General features: G+C 35.2%; 1 pseudogene across 1 annotated transcript; it reads right to left on the bottom strand.

The window, feature by feature from the left end:
- Positions 1–4,856: 4,856 nt before the first annotated feature.
- LOC143554308 (TMV resistance protein N-like) lies at positions 4,857–16,518 on the bottom strand (annotated as a pseudogene). The gene is made up of 6 exons (XR_013138990.1): positions 16,313–16,518; positions 9,135–9,175; positions 7,222–8,271; positions 6,768–7,136; positions 5,733–6,626; positions 4,857–5,583 (listed from the first exon to the last, which is right to left on the bottom strand). The product of XR_013138990.1 is annotated as a TMV resistance protein N-like (transcript).
- Positions 16,519–17,194: the final 676 nt, after the last annotated feature.

Raw genomic sequence — 17,194 nt, forward strand, 5'->3', positions numbered from 1 at the left:
TGATGTTGCGTATGTTGCATAGATTTTCCTATGTCAAAAGTGATTACCTCGTCATTGACCCTGAGAGTGAGTTTGCAGGTGCAAACATCGATGATAGCCTTTGCAGTGGCTAAAAGGGTTTCCCCAAAATCAGAGGTACACTTTTGTCTTCCTCCATGTCTAGAATTACAACAATTCCTCGAGGATATTTAACGGATCGGTCAGCTAACTGAATGCTCATGCGGGTGGGATTCGGTTCTCCTATCCATAGATTTGAAAAAACCGCATAAGGCGTTAAGTTAATACTAGCTCCTAGGTCGGCAGGGCATTGCTAACAGACAAATTTCTTATGAGACAAGGGATAGTAAAGCTCCCTGGATCAGTCATTTTCGGTGGCAGCTTATTTTGGAGGACAACTGTGCATTCTTCAGTCAGGGTGACATGCGAGAGCTCCTCCAGCTTTCTTTTGTTGGTCAACACTCTTTAAGAAAGTTTGAATATTTCGGCATCTGAGCAATGGCTTCGACGAAAGGGATGTTGATGTGGAGTTGTTTGAAGAGTTCTAAAAACTTCCCGTGCTGAGCTTTCAATATCTCCTGTTTGAGCCGTCCATGATATGGAATATGTGGAATATAAGTTCGGACTGGTTTCTTGGGTTGTACGGTGCCTGTTGGGATCAGTCTCTCATGCGTTTTGTCAGGGACTTCCTTCTCCATAACTGGTTCAGAAGTTGGTGAGGCAACAGTGGTTATGCCACTTCTCAATGTAACAGTGCTAGCTGTTTCATATTAGGGTTTGTTATAGTGTTGCTTGGAAGAGCGCCAGGTGGTCTTTCAGACAATTGTGGGGCAATCTGCCCGATTTGAGTTTCTAGATTCTGTAATGATGTTTGTTGACTTTTTAGGTCAGCTTCATGGATTAACAATACTCCGCTAATATCAATGGCTCTTGAGTCAGCCTTCTTTTCTTCTTCATTTGTTTTGGTCATGATTTGGATCAACATTTCTTTAATTTTTGAGTAGCTCGGATTTTGATGGCTACTGGAACTTTGTTCTTGAAATTGAGGTTTAGGTTGGAAAGATTAATTCATCGTTATCTTTTCGAATCCGGGTAGAGTTTAAGTGTTACATCCGTCCTTACAACTGAAATTCGGGCGGTTTCTCCAATCTGGATTATAGTTGTTGCTGAAAGCGTTGTTTTGACAGGTGATGAAGTCAACTTCTTCCATGGCCATAATGACTTGTTTGCTGTCACTCGTCTTATGAGTTCCTCCACAGGTGTCACAGGTGATCTTGGTTTTTGATAGTTCGGCTTTAAGTTGTTTCGAATTTTTTAGAGAGTGCTTCAAGCTGTGCGGTGACAGGAGTGTTGGAATCGACGTGGTGCATTCCTTTATGTGCTGGTGTAGATCTTGGTGGGTTATAAGTGAAACTTTTCTTTGCTGCCTTCTCCATGATTTCAAATGCTTCGTTAGGTGATTTGGATCCCAGGTCTCCACCGGCGACGTGGTCGATGGCCTGTTTGTTTTGACTGGATTGTGCATCAAAGAAAGTTTGTACTTGCAACCATACGCTCAGTCCATGATGTGGGCATCTTCTCAGAAGACTTTTGTATCTCTCCCTTGCTGTGTGTAACAACTCATCATCATCGGTCCAGAATCTGGTAATGTTGGCTCGATATTTGTTAGTTTTATCAGGCGGAAAGTATTCGAGGATACACTGTTCAACCATCTGGTCCCAGTTGGTTATGGAGCCAGAAGGAAGAGTTTCTATCCATTCTAAGGCTTGTCTCCTTAGAGAGAAGGGAAATAGTTTGAGTTTGAGTTTGATCTGATCTTCTAAATAGTTTTGAAATTTAAAGGCTCCACAGATTCGTATGAATCGAGATATATGATAAAGAGGGTCTTCGTCTAGGAGACCATGAAATTGAACTGAATTTTCCACCATATGTATGGTGCTTGATTTGATTTCAAAATGTTCGGTGATATCAGGTGGAGCCACTCCATTGCCATAGCATTCGAGAGTTGGCTTGGCATATTGGCTCATGTTTGGTTTATTGTTTTGTGCTTCCATCATGTCTTCGGTTTGAATTTTTCCTGATGCGGTGGCGTCTACTGACTCGTCTTTGATTGTTTCAGCGGTTTCTGCATTCCGTTTACTTGTTCGTCAATGAAAAAGTCGTTTTGGTTCAGAAATTGGAGAAACAAGCTCAGGTTCGAATGTAGAGGACATACATGAGATTAAATCAAATTTAAACTATTTAAAATAAACTAAAGGTTAGTAGAATTAAAACTAAAGGTTAGTTAAAGTTAAAGCTAAAGTAAGGTTAGGCTATTTTAAAACTAAACTAAAGTATAAGTTAATTAAATTTAAACTAAAGTAAAGGTTAGGCTAGCCTTAAAAAATTCTAATCTAAAAATAAAAAGAAAATAAAATAAAAGTTAAAAATTTATACAATTATAAACAATGATTAAATTAAAACTTGGATCATTCTTAGAAACGTGTTGTGTCCCTGGCAAAGGCGCCAAAAACTTGATGTGCTAGATGCGTTTGAGTGCTTAAAATGTGTAAAGGAGCTGGAATGTAGCATTCGCACAGGATCGTGTTTTAAATTTATAAAAGTGATTTCTACTAAGACTAAACACACACAAAATAGGCAAGTGTACATATCGTATATGTATAATATTATTGGTAAGAACCAAATATCTATCCGTTGACACAAATTTTTCTAATAATAAATCTTTGTTTTACCTTAATCGGAGAGTTTAATCATTTTGTGGTTGATTTTTAAACTTTAATAAAAATACTTATATATAATATATATGTGACAATAAGAGAAATTCTAAATGAGTAAATAAATTATATGAAGGTTACCATCTAAGATCAAGAATCCACTCCATTATTCCTTGATGATTATTAACTAAACATGTGCTAAACTTGCCCTAATCATATATGATTGAATAGCCTCTCATTTCTAAGTGAACATGTTCTATGACATAAAAGAAAGTAGCATGCGTATTTTCAAGTCCATCCTTGCTTTATCTCATAGTTTAGTAAAGTAGAAAGATTAGGATTGACTTTGATTACTAAAATACCAATCCTAACAACTTCGGGGTTAACTCAAACAACCTCCCTTTGGTTGATTTAATTAGATTATAATTACACATTCCATTAACATATGATTTCTTTAACTAACATGATAACCTAAGCAATCGTGTTAACGATGTTATTTCAGAATTATCAAAACTAGAGAAATAGATCATAACTTATATTTCATCATTTCTAAGTACAATATAAGGATCCATGTTTTATCTTGAATAAGTTATCAAGGTATTATTTTTACTATTTTTAGTCTCAAGAACATGTGTGAATCATGAATGATTATTAATCATCAACCTTGATGTATTGAGTTAAAGTGATAAAACATTTCTTCATCAAAGGATAATTTCAAAATAACCATGTACTTTACCAAACTAAATCACATGTTCAACATAATCATCAAGTAAAACAAAGCTTCTTCTTAGAAATTAGATGGTAAATGGAGTTTAGCTCATAATGAGCATGGCTATGAACATTAAAAAAGATGAAAATAACAAAAACATGATCAAACTAGAACAATCTAACCAAATGTGGATGAATCTCCCCTCTTCAATGGTGACGGATGATGATGATAATATCCTCTAAGCCTTCAAACTCTCCACAAGATCTTCAATAAGAGTGCAATGTGAGTGTTTTATAAGTGAAACCCGTATAGAAGTTTTTTTCAAGCACACTTGATGAATGCAACATGCTTCACTATTTATAGGCAGGCTGGGCACTCAGGCATGGCCCCGTGCTCCATGAGGCACGCCCCCCGTGTCCAGCTATCCTCTAGCATTTAATGCTCTGTCAGGTCGTACATGATGACTCACCATGGGGGCGTGCTTCCTGAGGCACGGCCCCGTGTTTTTGGTGATCTGTTATAATTCTTTTGTCTTTTCTGAAAGGTGACCACGGTCCCATGCCTCTTGAGGCACGACCCTGTGCCCATATGTCCTACTATTTTGTTTTTTTTCCTGCATATTTTTGTCTTTTCTTGCATAGGAAAGAATGTGGGCGTGTTTCAGTGTTTTTCTAGGGTTTTCTTTCATTTTTCTTTGGCTTTTAGCTCGTTTCTTCGTTTGAGGCTTGGGTTTACCTGAAAATACATTTTAACATGATAAGTAGCTATTTGAGTTATATTATTTGATAAAAGTTGCAGTTTTTAGAGATTATTTGATGCTAAAAAGATGTATAATTTTATATACATCAATTCGCTACAGCACTCGAATCGATTCGCTATAGTACTTGGCCCGATTCGCTATAGTACTCGGCTCGATTCGTCATTACTTGGCTCTACTCGCTACAGTACCCGGTTCGACTCGATTTGCTACGGTAACTTTTTTTTCTGGATAAGATAACACCTAAACTATCAATAAAGCAAAAAAGACTTTAGTCTAAAAACCACTAAATCGGCCTAGCTATGAGTTTTTCAGCCAAATTTGAACCGAGCATAAAAACTAAAAAAACCAAAAACATATATTTGATGATTTTCGTGTAGATCTAAGGTGTAAGGTACCCTAAAAGTAGTTTATAACACGAAATACAACCTCAAATCCAACATAAACTAAGATCAAAATCCGAAAAGTATGATCCGAAAACCACAAAAAGTTGAGCCGAAAGCTCTAATACCAATTGTAGGTCATCAAAATGGATCTCACAACTTTACTCGGATCAATTCGTGTTGTTAGTTAGCGGAAATCACTAACAGCACTCGGATCTCGGATCTTAGTCTTTAAACACAAAAGAAAGGTTTTGAGAGAAGTTTGTTTTATTTCAAGAGAGTTGTTTGGAGAAATGGATAAAGTGACCCTTTTATAGGGTTCCCATTTCTCCAAAGTTCACATTTCATGGGTACAAAATAAACGTACTGAGTACGTAATACACCGACAGTAAGCAAACGAAAAGACATACACAATCCTAATAATAATATAGAATATTAGGCCTACACATTGGTACATTTAATTGTTTAAGAAATATTCAAAATTTCAAGGTGAGGATTCGGGAACGAAATCTGTAAAGTTGTTGGATCATGTGAAATCTCAAACTTAGGTGTATAATGAGAAAAGCCAGGATCTTCTTGTGTTGTTTTTGGACTACTTCTGCGAACCAATTCAACTCCAAAGCCACTACATACTGAGCTGAATGGGCGTTCGACGCCATTTATCTGGCTATTGTAAATTGTAATTGCTTTGTACGTTGAGTTCCACCATGGACTGTGACTCAGTTTAGCAAACGAAACATAGAAAACCCATGTATACTTATCATCATCACTCTCCTCCCAAACGACATCATCTTCTGAATCGATACCACTCGTCACCTGCGTCATATCTATACTTTGAGAAACCAAGGCTTCAGGTATGTCTTTCATAGCAATGCACATTAAGAATCCACAAAAGTCATTACACCAATTCTTTGGAAGCTGCAATGTGCATCTACTCCCTCTAACAAGAGGAGGTGTAAACCTCTTTGCAATCTCAAGGCCTTCACGTTTGAGAAACATAGAGTGATTCTCGATAGCCATTCCCTAATAAAATATACACAAATTCATTAGACCCTAATTACCATTATTATTCTATATATATATATATATATATATATATATATATATATATATATATATGAATATTCATTGACTGATCATATTTAAAAACAAGGAGTGTTAGCCGTACATACCTGAAGCATGGAATGTAGTAACATGTCACTGTCAGTTATAATACTCATATCTGTAAGTGAGACTTGACATAAACCATTTACAATTCTTGTAAAAGTCTCCAGTTTTGAGTGAGTTGCAGAAGCTAGCATCGAGTATAGCTAAAGTTGATGGTAGCTCGGGCAATTCAACAAGTTTCTGGCAGTTACGGAGGTAGAGGGATTTGAGCTGAGTAAGTTGCACGAGGCTGAAATCTAACCGGGAAAAATCATTTGAACTTAGATTTAATTTTCTTAAGTTCGATAATTCACCAATATGAGGTGGGATTTCTCCATCTATCAAGCTGCAGCTACTCAGATCCACTTTTGTAAGCTATGTGTCGACTGCGATAACATCAATTTCAACCAATTCAAACTTGTACTTCAATGGGCTGGCGTCTCCTGCTGATGAATCAATTTCGTTAATTTAAATTCTTCCAAATTTTCTAATGTATAATAGCAGGCTTCTTTGTTCTTTACATGACAATAAGTCAATTCTAGCGAAATAAGGTTGGCAACTCGTCCTTCTCCAATTGATAAGAGCACGTTATCTATCCCCATAAGATTTATAGACAACTTTACCAAGCTATCCATGTTTGATTTGATCTGTGGGAACTCCAAGCCATGACCGCATTGCAATAATTCAAGAGTCCTAAGCTTTCCCATGTGGACAATCGTTGGAAGCATTCTAATCTCCCAACAAAATGATACACACACGTCTTTAACATTTCTATGATATCCTAGTGAGGGGTGAATACTCTTTAAGCTTTCACAGTTACTAAGATTCAACTTTTGAAGACATGGGAGTCCAGTAAAATCTGGTGTGCTGACTAGATTCTCCATTTGAAAGAGGTCAAGTACTTTCAAATTTGGTAGGAACTAATTAATGAATAAACGCATACACAAGTTAGTATTTAGAGTTAATAAATGATATAGATAGATGTCATAATTCAAAGTTAGAAACTAATTCACGTCTAATTCTACATTATAAGCAAATAAACAATTGGATTACGCACGTACCTTGCATCCATTCCAAAGTTCCTTTTGCAAGCTGTTGACCAGTTTCAGAGTAGCAAGGTTCATTGGACGGAAACTGTCTGGGAATGGACTTTCAAGAAAGTGTTCCAAACGAATATAACACAAGTCATTTGAAAGAAAAATAGGTTCTTCAACATTCCTCGCATTATGCTCATTAGATTCGGTCAAACTAAGCATGCTTGGTAGAAACTTCAGTAACTGTAATGGATCACCACTCCTAGCAACATTTATAATATTATAGATATTATATTTGGTCAAACTAAGCCAACGTAGCCTCTTCATGTTTGATAGAATGTTACAGAACAGTGATATATCACCATGATACTGTATCGCTTTAGTCTCGCACTCTTCCTACAATAAAGGAGAAAACAATGAACACACCGGGTTAAACGACATATAATGCACAATATGATAAGTTAGATATCTTAGCATGTACCATTGTTGCACCCCCACAGCACATGTTTATGATTTCTTCATCTTTCCAGATCCTACTATGTTTTGCGGGATTGTTAGGATGTACGTTCCCCTCTAACAACGTTATGTCCCATTTCTTGAGTGAGATCATGCATGTGAAACTTCCCATGCAACACTTTTATACCTATAGTAGGGTGATAACCACAAGCTTCAAGTATCTCCATTACTTGATTTACCTCTTTCCATCGGAAAAAACATGCAATATCCAAGAATATGTCTTTCTGATCGCTTTCGAGTCCATCATAACTAATTTTGAGTACCTCCACAATTTCTTTGTTTGGAACATCTTTTAGCCTATCCAAGGTACTCATCCACTCCTTCTCATCTTTGTCATATAGAAAAGAACCTAAAACTTTAAGTGCTAATGGGAGCCTAGCACAATAAGAAACCGCCTGTAATGAAAGTGTTTTGTATTCTTTTAAAGGTGGTTTTTCAATATATGCTCTTTTATTGAAAAGCTTAATTGCCTCTTCATCTGATAATAATCTAATCTGAAAAACCAGGTTCACCTTGTGGGCTAATAGCAACTGTTCATTTCTTGTTGTGATGATGATACGACTGCCACTACCAAACCAACTAGGGGATCCGGCTAACGCCTCTAGTTGCTTATGGTCATCAACATCATCTAGAATAATCAAGACATTGCTACGACTTAACCTCCTACGTATTATGTACTTCCCTTCTTCAACATCTTGCAAGTTCATTTCTCTATTCAGAAGCCTTGATAGAATTTTTTGTTGCAGAGATATTAAACCATGTCGGTTTACTTCCTCTCGAATATTGTCAACAATGCAACTACCTCGAAAATGGTGAGATATTTTCCTAGAAAGAGAATATGCAAGAGTGGTCTTACCACTCCCCCCAACCCCCCATATCCCAACCATGCGCACACCCTCTGACCCAATTTCTAATTGGTTTTCCAGTTCTTGCACACGATCAATCATCCCGACAAGGTCTTCATCAACATTTGGGGTTATGGAAAACAACTTATTAGAAATTTTGTCAACAATTTCTTAATGGCTTTTGACTCATGTCTGCACATCAAACGTATATAGATAGTTATTACATGCTCACATATATATAGTCACATTGATTCACGGAACAAATACTTGTTCTAGTCAGCGTCATCTTATCATCATCCACAAATCTAAATCATAGCGCATGCAAGCTATAACAATACAATAAAGAGAAACACACTTTCAAATTGTTGGGTAATCTTGATGAGTCTACGGATACGTGTCGGATCTGACCTGGGTCGGGTTCAAATGGGTCAAAAGAGATTGAGAGATTATTGGTTAATGAAGATCAGGGTTTGACCAAGATACATATGGAAGTGAACGTTGAGATTGTTACATAAAAATAGGAGAACGTGGTTTATGTTATGCTTGTGTTTGTTTGGTTTTTTCTTATAAATAGTAGGTAGTAGACTAGTTTGTTTTGTACTCATCATAAAAACGAAATAAGTCAAAAGAATTAAAGGACAAGAAATCGTTATTCCTAATTTAGTAATTTACCAAACGGCAGACGATGTTATTTTTGAAAGGATTTCCATGACGACAACTTTTAAAAGAAGCATAATAGATTTTGTCCAGAACAAACGAAGGAGATGACTAACTCAAGGTTGTAAGATCACAAACTTTGAGATGTGAATTCGACAACCTACAAGTGAAGGAAACATAATCAATTGAAGATTACAAATCAACTAAAACTGAATGGGGAAACCATTAATGATAGAAGGGACATTGAGAAAATATTAAGAAGCTTAACAAGAAAGTTTGAATGTGTGGTAGTAGCAATCGAGGAATCAAACGATTTGGCCACATTTTCCATTGAAAATTTGGTTTGAACCTTACAATATAAGACAATTTGAAGCACCTTCTGTTGATGACGCCTTTCGGTACTTATCATCATCAAAGCTGGAACAAGGAACAGGTCAAAGACTTAAAACTCTTAAGAAACCGTTATCTCAATTTAAATGTTATAAGCAGGCCCGGCCCAGAGGGTAGGCAGAGGGGGCGAGGGCCCAAAGCCCACCGATTTTTGAAACCCATAAAAAATTGGAGCGTTTCTATATTTATCTATTCTAATAAAAGCCTACCATTTTTGTCACTTGTCAATACCATAGCCCTACTCACCCTTTTTTCAACCAATTTTTATATATGATCCTTATCTTTTAAGTCATTCAATATATGACATTAAAATTTTAGGTTTATTCCAACTAAATCCATTACTAAATAATTAGTATTCTCCATATGGATTGACAAGAGACGATTAGTGAATTTTGAGGTGTTAATTAAAGTACTGTTTATTATGATTTATATTCAAAATAATTAACAATAAACATTTGATTCATAATATGTGGAATGAGAACAATCGACTTGGACTAAATTCTGATAACGTCAGCGGCTAAGGCTTAGCCTTTAATACCTAAAAATACATATGATTTTAAAACTAAAAGTTTTTGGGTTGACCCGAAACCTAGAATTCGGACCCAAGAACCAACCCGGATTACTTCGGTTCATGTTCAGGTTAGTATTTTCTTGTGTTCGAGTTTCTCAGGTCAGTTAGTTTGTGTTCAGGTACGGGTTTTCTTGGGTTGGGTTTCATGTTACGGGTAAAAGTGGCAGCCCTACTTTCAACGATTATAAATAAGAATCATTACATTCATTTTATGCAACTTTAAATCTTCTAATATTCATTTAACTCAGAATAATCACTATTAATTGAACACGGTTTTAATGTTAGTATGTATTTTTCATTTCTGGCAATTACAATCATATGAAATAAACAAATCATTTTGTTATATTTAAATTTTTGGTTTTTATGTTGCTTGATTATACAATTTTTAATTGTAAATATAAAGTCAATTAAAAATTTGTCACGCATAGAATAATAATGACAATAAATTTATCATGATTAATCAATTTCAAATTGTAAAGATTCTAAGAATAATTATATTATCAAAGTTCATGTATACGTTTTGGGTTAGGCTAAACGTACCCCCTTGTGTACTTGGGTTAGGCTAAACGTACCTCCCCTAGACTTTCATTTCCTTCAACAATTTTATTTGACATATTACTACCCTCTAATATTTAAATTCATTTCAAGTCTCCATTTAAAATATCAAATCAAATACTATAAAGTTTATTTTTTTATTTTTTTTTATTTCTCTCTTTATGTTTATTGTTTTATTATAATAATAATATTTAATATCATTATAAAATGTATTTAAAGAATAATAATATAACGCATTTATAAAAACGATAAAACGTTTTGTATATATTTATCTTATCATATGCCTCTCACCCGACAAAAAGATCATTTAAATATATTTTGATACGTTCGAAAGCATGAAATTAATGTCACATGAGAAAAGAACCAACTTGCTAATCAAGTCGTATATTGTTTAATTTGTTTTATTGATGAAAAAATGTGTCTTCTTTTTAAAGTAAGATATCTTTAAAAATTATTTAAAAAGAAAAACACACCATAAAAGTATTAAAACACTTGTAGAAAAAAAAACTGTTTCTATTCTTTTTAATTTAAAAAAAACATTTTTTTACATAAACAATATTTTTGTTATTTAAAAAACAAAAAAAAAATGTTTTATAATATAAAAAAGATTATAGGAAAAGAAAAACTCTTTAAATAATAAAAAAAACTTTCTTTAATTAATAATGATAATAAAATATGATAAAGAATAAATATAAAGGTTTAGATTGTATTAATGTAAAACTTGAGGGAGAGAATATGTTTAGTAAAAATGAAGGAGAGGTGGGTAAGTTTAGCAACACCCTTATGGTTTTTGGGATAATCATGTTTTATTTTTTTGGATAAACATGAGGAGATGTTCTCAAATGACATCATATTAATTGATAAAAATGTATGATATTTTAAGTGTATGAATATTTTTTTTATTAGTATCATGGATATATATTATCATTTATCTATAGTTCATATGTACTTGGAGAACTTTTTTTGTCACATGGACAACAATATTTAGCAATATCAAGAGTTATAAGCATGCCTATATGTTACTTTATTAAGAGTTACAAGCATACATGGACTAAAAATTCTGATTTTTGATAAACAATGTATATCTGCTAATACAATCACAAATGTAGTGTAAAAGGAAATTTTTACCTATTTGTAACATATTCGTGTAATCTTAGTTATGTAATTTCTGTAATTTTAATATAAATTAATTGTAATTGTATTAACAATAAATGATCAATTTGTTAGCTGTATTTCACTTAGTTATCAAAGTTTAAAATTTTCAACAATTACACGGGCCTCAAACTAGTATGTTTATATAATATAACCCTCTACTTCAATAACATTAATTTGTCTCAACCGGTCAACATTCCCTCATCAAAGCTGGGCTGCCCAAGTTCAAATGTTGCATCACCCACTTATACTCTGTAAGTTTTTTTGTTTCCATTTGTTTTTCATTTTCAGTAATAATTACAATGTCATGATGAGCCTAATTCTTATTAACCCTATGTTAATATGGAGTATATGTTAATAGTCATATTTTTTTCTTTTTTAAATTTAAAGAAAAAAAGACCATTGAATTTAAAACTAAAAGTGGTAGAATAACTTCACGGTTTGTTTAAATATTTAAATTAAATTATTTTGTTAATGTAATTATGTTTTGTTTCACAATTATCATTTTATAATTGACTTTATATATATGAGAGTTATTGAGTTTATATTTTAGAAGCTAATTCTTTACTTGTCTCGAGTATTTTTTTTTAGGAATTCTTGAGATGAGCCTGGTTATATATATGTAGAAAATGTGGCCATATTAGCAACATGCGTGAGGAAAAACTAAAGATAAAAAGGGAGAAGCCACTCTCATGCCTTAATTTTATGATAAGGAAGAGGATAAGATGTTTATGACATACAACAAGAAGCCAACGAATCTGCATCCAGAGGACTCCAAGATTATTTTCGAAAAGGAAAGATAGAAGTACGAAAATCGATCAAGATCATTTGAAGCTACTAAGGGGTGTTTGTTTTTCCCCAAAATAGTTTCCTGTCCTCTTTTGTCTGCGCCGCGCAAACATTGAGGTTTGCAGACTGTTTGTTTTCTGGAATACAATTAATTAAAAACTGTATGCGCGTCCTCTTCTTGGCTCATACATGGACCACTCACTTCTCACCTCTTCTGAACTCTTACACCTATTCACAATAACATCAGACATTTATCTCCACAAACCCTAGCCCCCATATCTCCCACCCTCTTCCCGTCACCCCCTCTCCCCACCTCTGACGCCGCCCTCCAGCCACACCTTCGGCGCCGCCCTCCAGCCACACCTCCGACCACTGTACTATCCAGGCCCACCTCCGCGCCCTTTCTTATGACTTCTAGTGTATATCTATAGCAAAGGTATTTTATGTATGGGTCCAAAAATCCAATTCGAAGGCTACTTGTTGACATCTTCACAAAGAGCTTACATTGGTTGTACTCAATATGACTTAAGATCTGGTCGACATCCTCCTCCTTACAACAAGGGGTATGATAGGCTAGAAATAAGAATTTTTGTAAAGATTAATTAGAGTATTTGTTAAGATTATCTCCTATGTATTATACATATTATCAATGGTGATTAGTTGTCAATCTTGTATCTATCTTGTATCTATGTATACGACATATTAATTATCAATGAGCAGCGATCATTCAGCCATTCTATTAGTTGTTAACATGTTATTTGAAACTTTAATAATAGAAAGCATACAGAAGCATCAAAACTGAGAAAAACGAGTCGACTCGTCAATAACGTCACATCACGATTTTATTATGGTTTTAGCAGTCTGCAGAAGTTAAAAAACAAACAATCTTCTTCTTGCAGACTACAGAGGTTTGGCCCACCTCTTCTGCTACAGATGCCTGCAGATGTGGTCCGCAAACTACAGATATTTTACCTCTTAAAAAACAAACAACACCTAAAGATCAGTCTCTTTCAAAATTAAGACCATGTTTACATTTGGGGGAAATGTTAAATTATTAATTTATTTTTGGTGGTGGTGATGAGGGTTGTTCACGAACCGAGTCGAACCGAACGCAGGCTTGTTCATACTTGGTTTGGTTTGAAAGCGAGCCGAACCGAGTGGATTGAATTTTAAGAAACAGGCGATATATTTATACTTGAACTTGGTTTGGTTTGAAATCGAGCGGCTTGGTTTGGCTTGGTTTCATACAAAGTTTTTAATTTTAAATTTCTAAAAGTAAAAAAGTATCATTAATTCAAGACTTCCGACTCCAAAATGTCTAGACTTCCAACCCTAAAATGTCTAAGTCCCAAAGTTAACAAGAAAACATATATAATATGAGCAGCTAGAGTTTAAAATTGAACTTTAAAGTTAACATAGATGAGAGAAATTTCAAAAACTTTAAAAGATACTACTTTTATATACATACAATATATATATATATAAATAATAAATAAAAAATAATTCGAGCAAAAACAAACCGAATCGAGCGAGGCTTTAATCGTGCTTGGTTTGTTTTCAAACCGGACCGAGCCGAGCTAAAATCGAACGAGCATTTTTTGAGCGGGCGGCAAACAAGCAGCGAGCAGTTTGGACCGCCGTGGTGGTGGTGGTGCCCCTACCCACTCACAAGCTATTTGATAATCTTGCTTGATCAGATTATTGCTCATTGTCTTTCTTATTGTTACAATCCAAAGTCAGTTGTGATAACGTGGATACCCATATCCACTCACAAGCTCCAACTACTAAGCTCGAAAGCTTCATTACCATAGCTTCTAAGCTAGCAAGGGAAGCTCCGTGCTACAATAAACCTCATTAAGTCACAGAAGTCACCTCTGGTGTGACATAAAGTTATAGTCTGAAGAAAAACAACTATGTTAGGTTTGCAGATTCGAAGTAGACTACAAGTTACATAAAAATGGATGACTTGTCTGACTAAGCTAAAAAGGAGGGGTTGGCCCTTTCCTCTTATAGAAGCTTAAGCTTCCCCGGAGAGTTCCTTCACTGCCTACAAAAAGAGACCCCCACATCTGGTATCATCATCTCATTCCAACTCTTCCACTCTGTCACTATATCTCCTACTCTCTCTATCTCCTCTCCAAAATAATACTCACATAATAATACTCACTAAGAGATCTGTACTTATCATAACTGGGTTGTTAGTCCTCTGAGATGCTAAGGCACCATACTGTCAGCTCACTCCAACCTTAACGACTTGTCATCGGTTAAGCAGCTTGAAATCAAGTCAGCTGTTGTCTAACTGCTGGGTCTTGACCATTATCTCCTCTTACATTTCTCTCTCTGGTATGCATATATGCATTTGTTATTTATATACTTTCATGGGATAAATTACTATGTTGAGCATCAGAGGGTCTTTGGTCCCCTTATAACGAGTTCTTTCGTGTTGTATGTACAAACTAGAAGCTTGAAGGTGACCATGGTAGTGTCCATACCATCTACCGATCATATATACTCTCATTGTCGCTATACCCGTTGTAGGAATAGGTTATGTTCTTGATCCGTTTCTAACAAGAAGATTAGTTGATTAGTAGCAGATCAGATCCACCAGTGGAAGCAGCTCAATTACAAACCGATATAACAACGATTGAAGAAATGGTAGTGTGAACAGTTAAATAATGGAAAAGAAAGGATTTTCAAGGTCACTGCAAATCGGTGATCAGCCGAAAGAATGACCCGACAAAGGAGGAGCTGAAACCGAGATAATGCGTGAAGGAGAAGACATAAGAAATTGTGGTGAGAAGCCAGAGAAAAAACGGTGGTGTTGTCATATAACAACAAGGCGGTGAGGGGAATACATAAGAAAAAAAGAAAAGGAATTATGTAAGAAAGCACGTTAAAAGTTGTCATGATGTGTTGAAGGATGATAAACAAGCAGCAGGGGTGTTCAAAAGTATCTGAATTCTAAAATGTATCCGAATTTTCCAAAATCTATATTCAAACCATCCAAAAGTTTGGATATTCGAAAATTCGGATTCGGATAACAATTTTAGGATTTTTCGAATAGTGTGGATATCTGAACCATCGAATAGTGCTAAACAGCAATCGCCGACTTCGACTTCTCATATGCTAAAGTGCTCAATTACATCACCGACTTATCAGCCCTCAATTGCTCGCTACTGGCACTCCTCCCATAATCGGTGGATTTGAACCGTGTTTTGGACAACATAACCTGGTTATGAATTACAGTAGTGAACTGATGACATACTATTTAAGCTTGGAAGTTCTTGTGTTGATTCAATTGGTTGGAGCTATATTTCGATTCTAGATATGAGGTTTATGTTTTATTGATTTTGTTTGTTGAATTCTAGATATGTATTTAAACCTTACTTTGTTGTTTCAAATGGATCTTTAATTTTAAGCCAAATTGGAATAAATAATTTTTGGTTTTTTAAAATTCGGATATCCTAACGGATAATCTGAATCCGAATCGGATATCCGAAATTTCAAATATCGAAATCCATTATCTGAAATCTCCGGATATCCGAATTTTTGAACACTCCTAGCAAGCAGGAAAGCTTCTTAGTTATTTTAAGCTCTCGAGATTTTAGCGTGGTTCTAACAACTAAGAATGAAAAGAGAAGCAGGCATACACCTTATTTGATTAAGGTCTGAAATTCGGAAACGAAGCAAAGAGGCAACTTGTGTTTTTTTTTTCTTTTTCTTTTATCAATTCACTACTGCATGGGGTTGATCGGCAATCCCGAATGGCACATATATTAATAAGAAGTAATCAAAGCAAGAATAGCAAGAGGCATGAGAAAAGTAGCAAGAGCAGCGTCACATTTGTTTAAACCGAGTAAAGCAAGAAAAGATAGCACGAATGAAGATGAAGAGGAAATGTCGTGTTAGGCTCTATATTCACACACAAGGCAGCCAGACTTATGCCTAACTCATCAACGTTCAGAACTATCTGTCAGTAGTCCATACAAGGTACAAAATTATAATAGATCAATGTCACTAGAAACCTATAAGGTACATAACTTATATTACTCCTCCAAAGATTTGACTTCTAAATAAAAGTAAAGAAATTAAGTTACCCGTTCGCCATGTATTTGGGTTCCCATCCAGCAATTTCACTTGCGTCTAAAACTGCTATTCTCCATGATTCTACTTTGTTGACATTCGCCGTCTCTTGTTTAGCAAATCCTCTTTCGAAGTCCCTTGCTTGTTTTCTCACTTCCGATGGAGTCACGTCATAAAATATGGGCATCACGATTAGCCCACTCTTATCCTCACATTTCATAATGTATGCAAGCTCTTCCAAACACCAAGAAGAGTCCGTGTAATTTTTTGAGAATACAACTACAGCAATCTGCGATCCTTCGATTGCTTGGAAGAGTGATGAACGGATGGATTCACCTCGAGGAAGTGTTTCATCGTCTTTGTAGGTAAAGATATTTCGATCTACAAATGTCTTGCGGGTATCTTCGCCTCTAAAACTAAGAAACACATCAAAATCACACAACTGAGAAGAAGAAGAAGAAGAAGAAGAAGAAGAAGAAGAAGAAGATGATGCTGCCATTGACCTGCTCTGCAAATCTATGTGAACATTGATGTGGTTTGGTTTATTATCTAGACTGAAATTAGTTGAATATAAAGAGAAGTGATTTCCACCCACAATAATTGAAGAATTTATCATTTATTTATAAGTAAGGAAGGAAATTTCAAGGGTGACTTTTTTATCATTCACCTTTAACGTAAACACCAAATCTTTTTTTGTACATAACCGGTGTTAGGCTGAGGGGTGAGGGGAGCTTTAATGGGGACTTTAGTGGGGGCTCCAACCAATAATATTATGACGTGTGGCAGAGAGAGAAACTGGATAAGGGGGTTGTTGGAGCCCCCGTTGGAGCTCTGGCCCCTGGTGTGGAGGGGCTCCAGCGAAATTTTTTTTTTTTATTTTTTTATAAATATATTCA

This window comes from Bidens hawaiensis, unplaced genomic scaffold (assembly GCF_021521415.1).
Source record: "Bidens hawaiensis isolate Kalapana, Puna unplaced genomic scaffold, B.hawaiensis_p1.1 tig00017580_1, whole genome shotgun sequence".
Classification (NCBI taxonomy): domain Eukaryota; kingdom Viridiplantae; phylum Streptophyta; class Magnoliopsida; order Asterales; family Asteraceae; genus Bidens; species Bidens hawaiensis.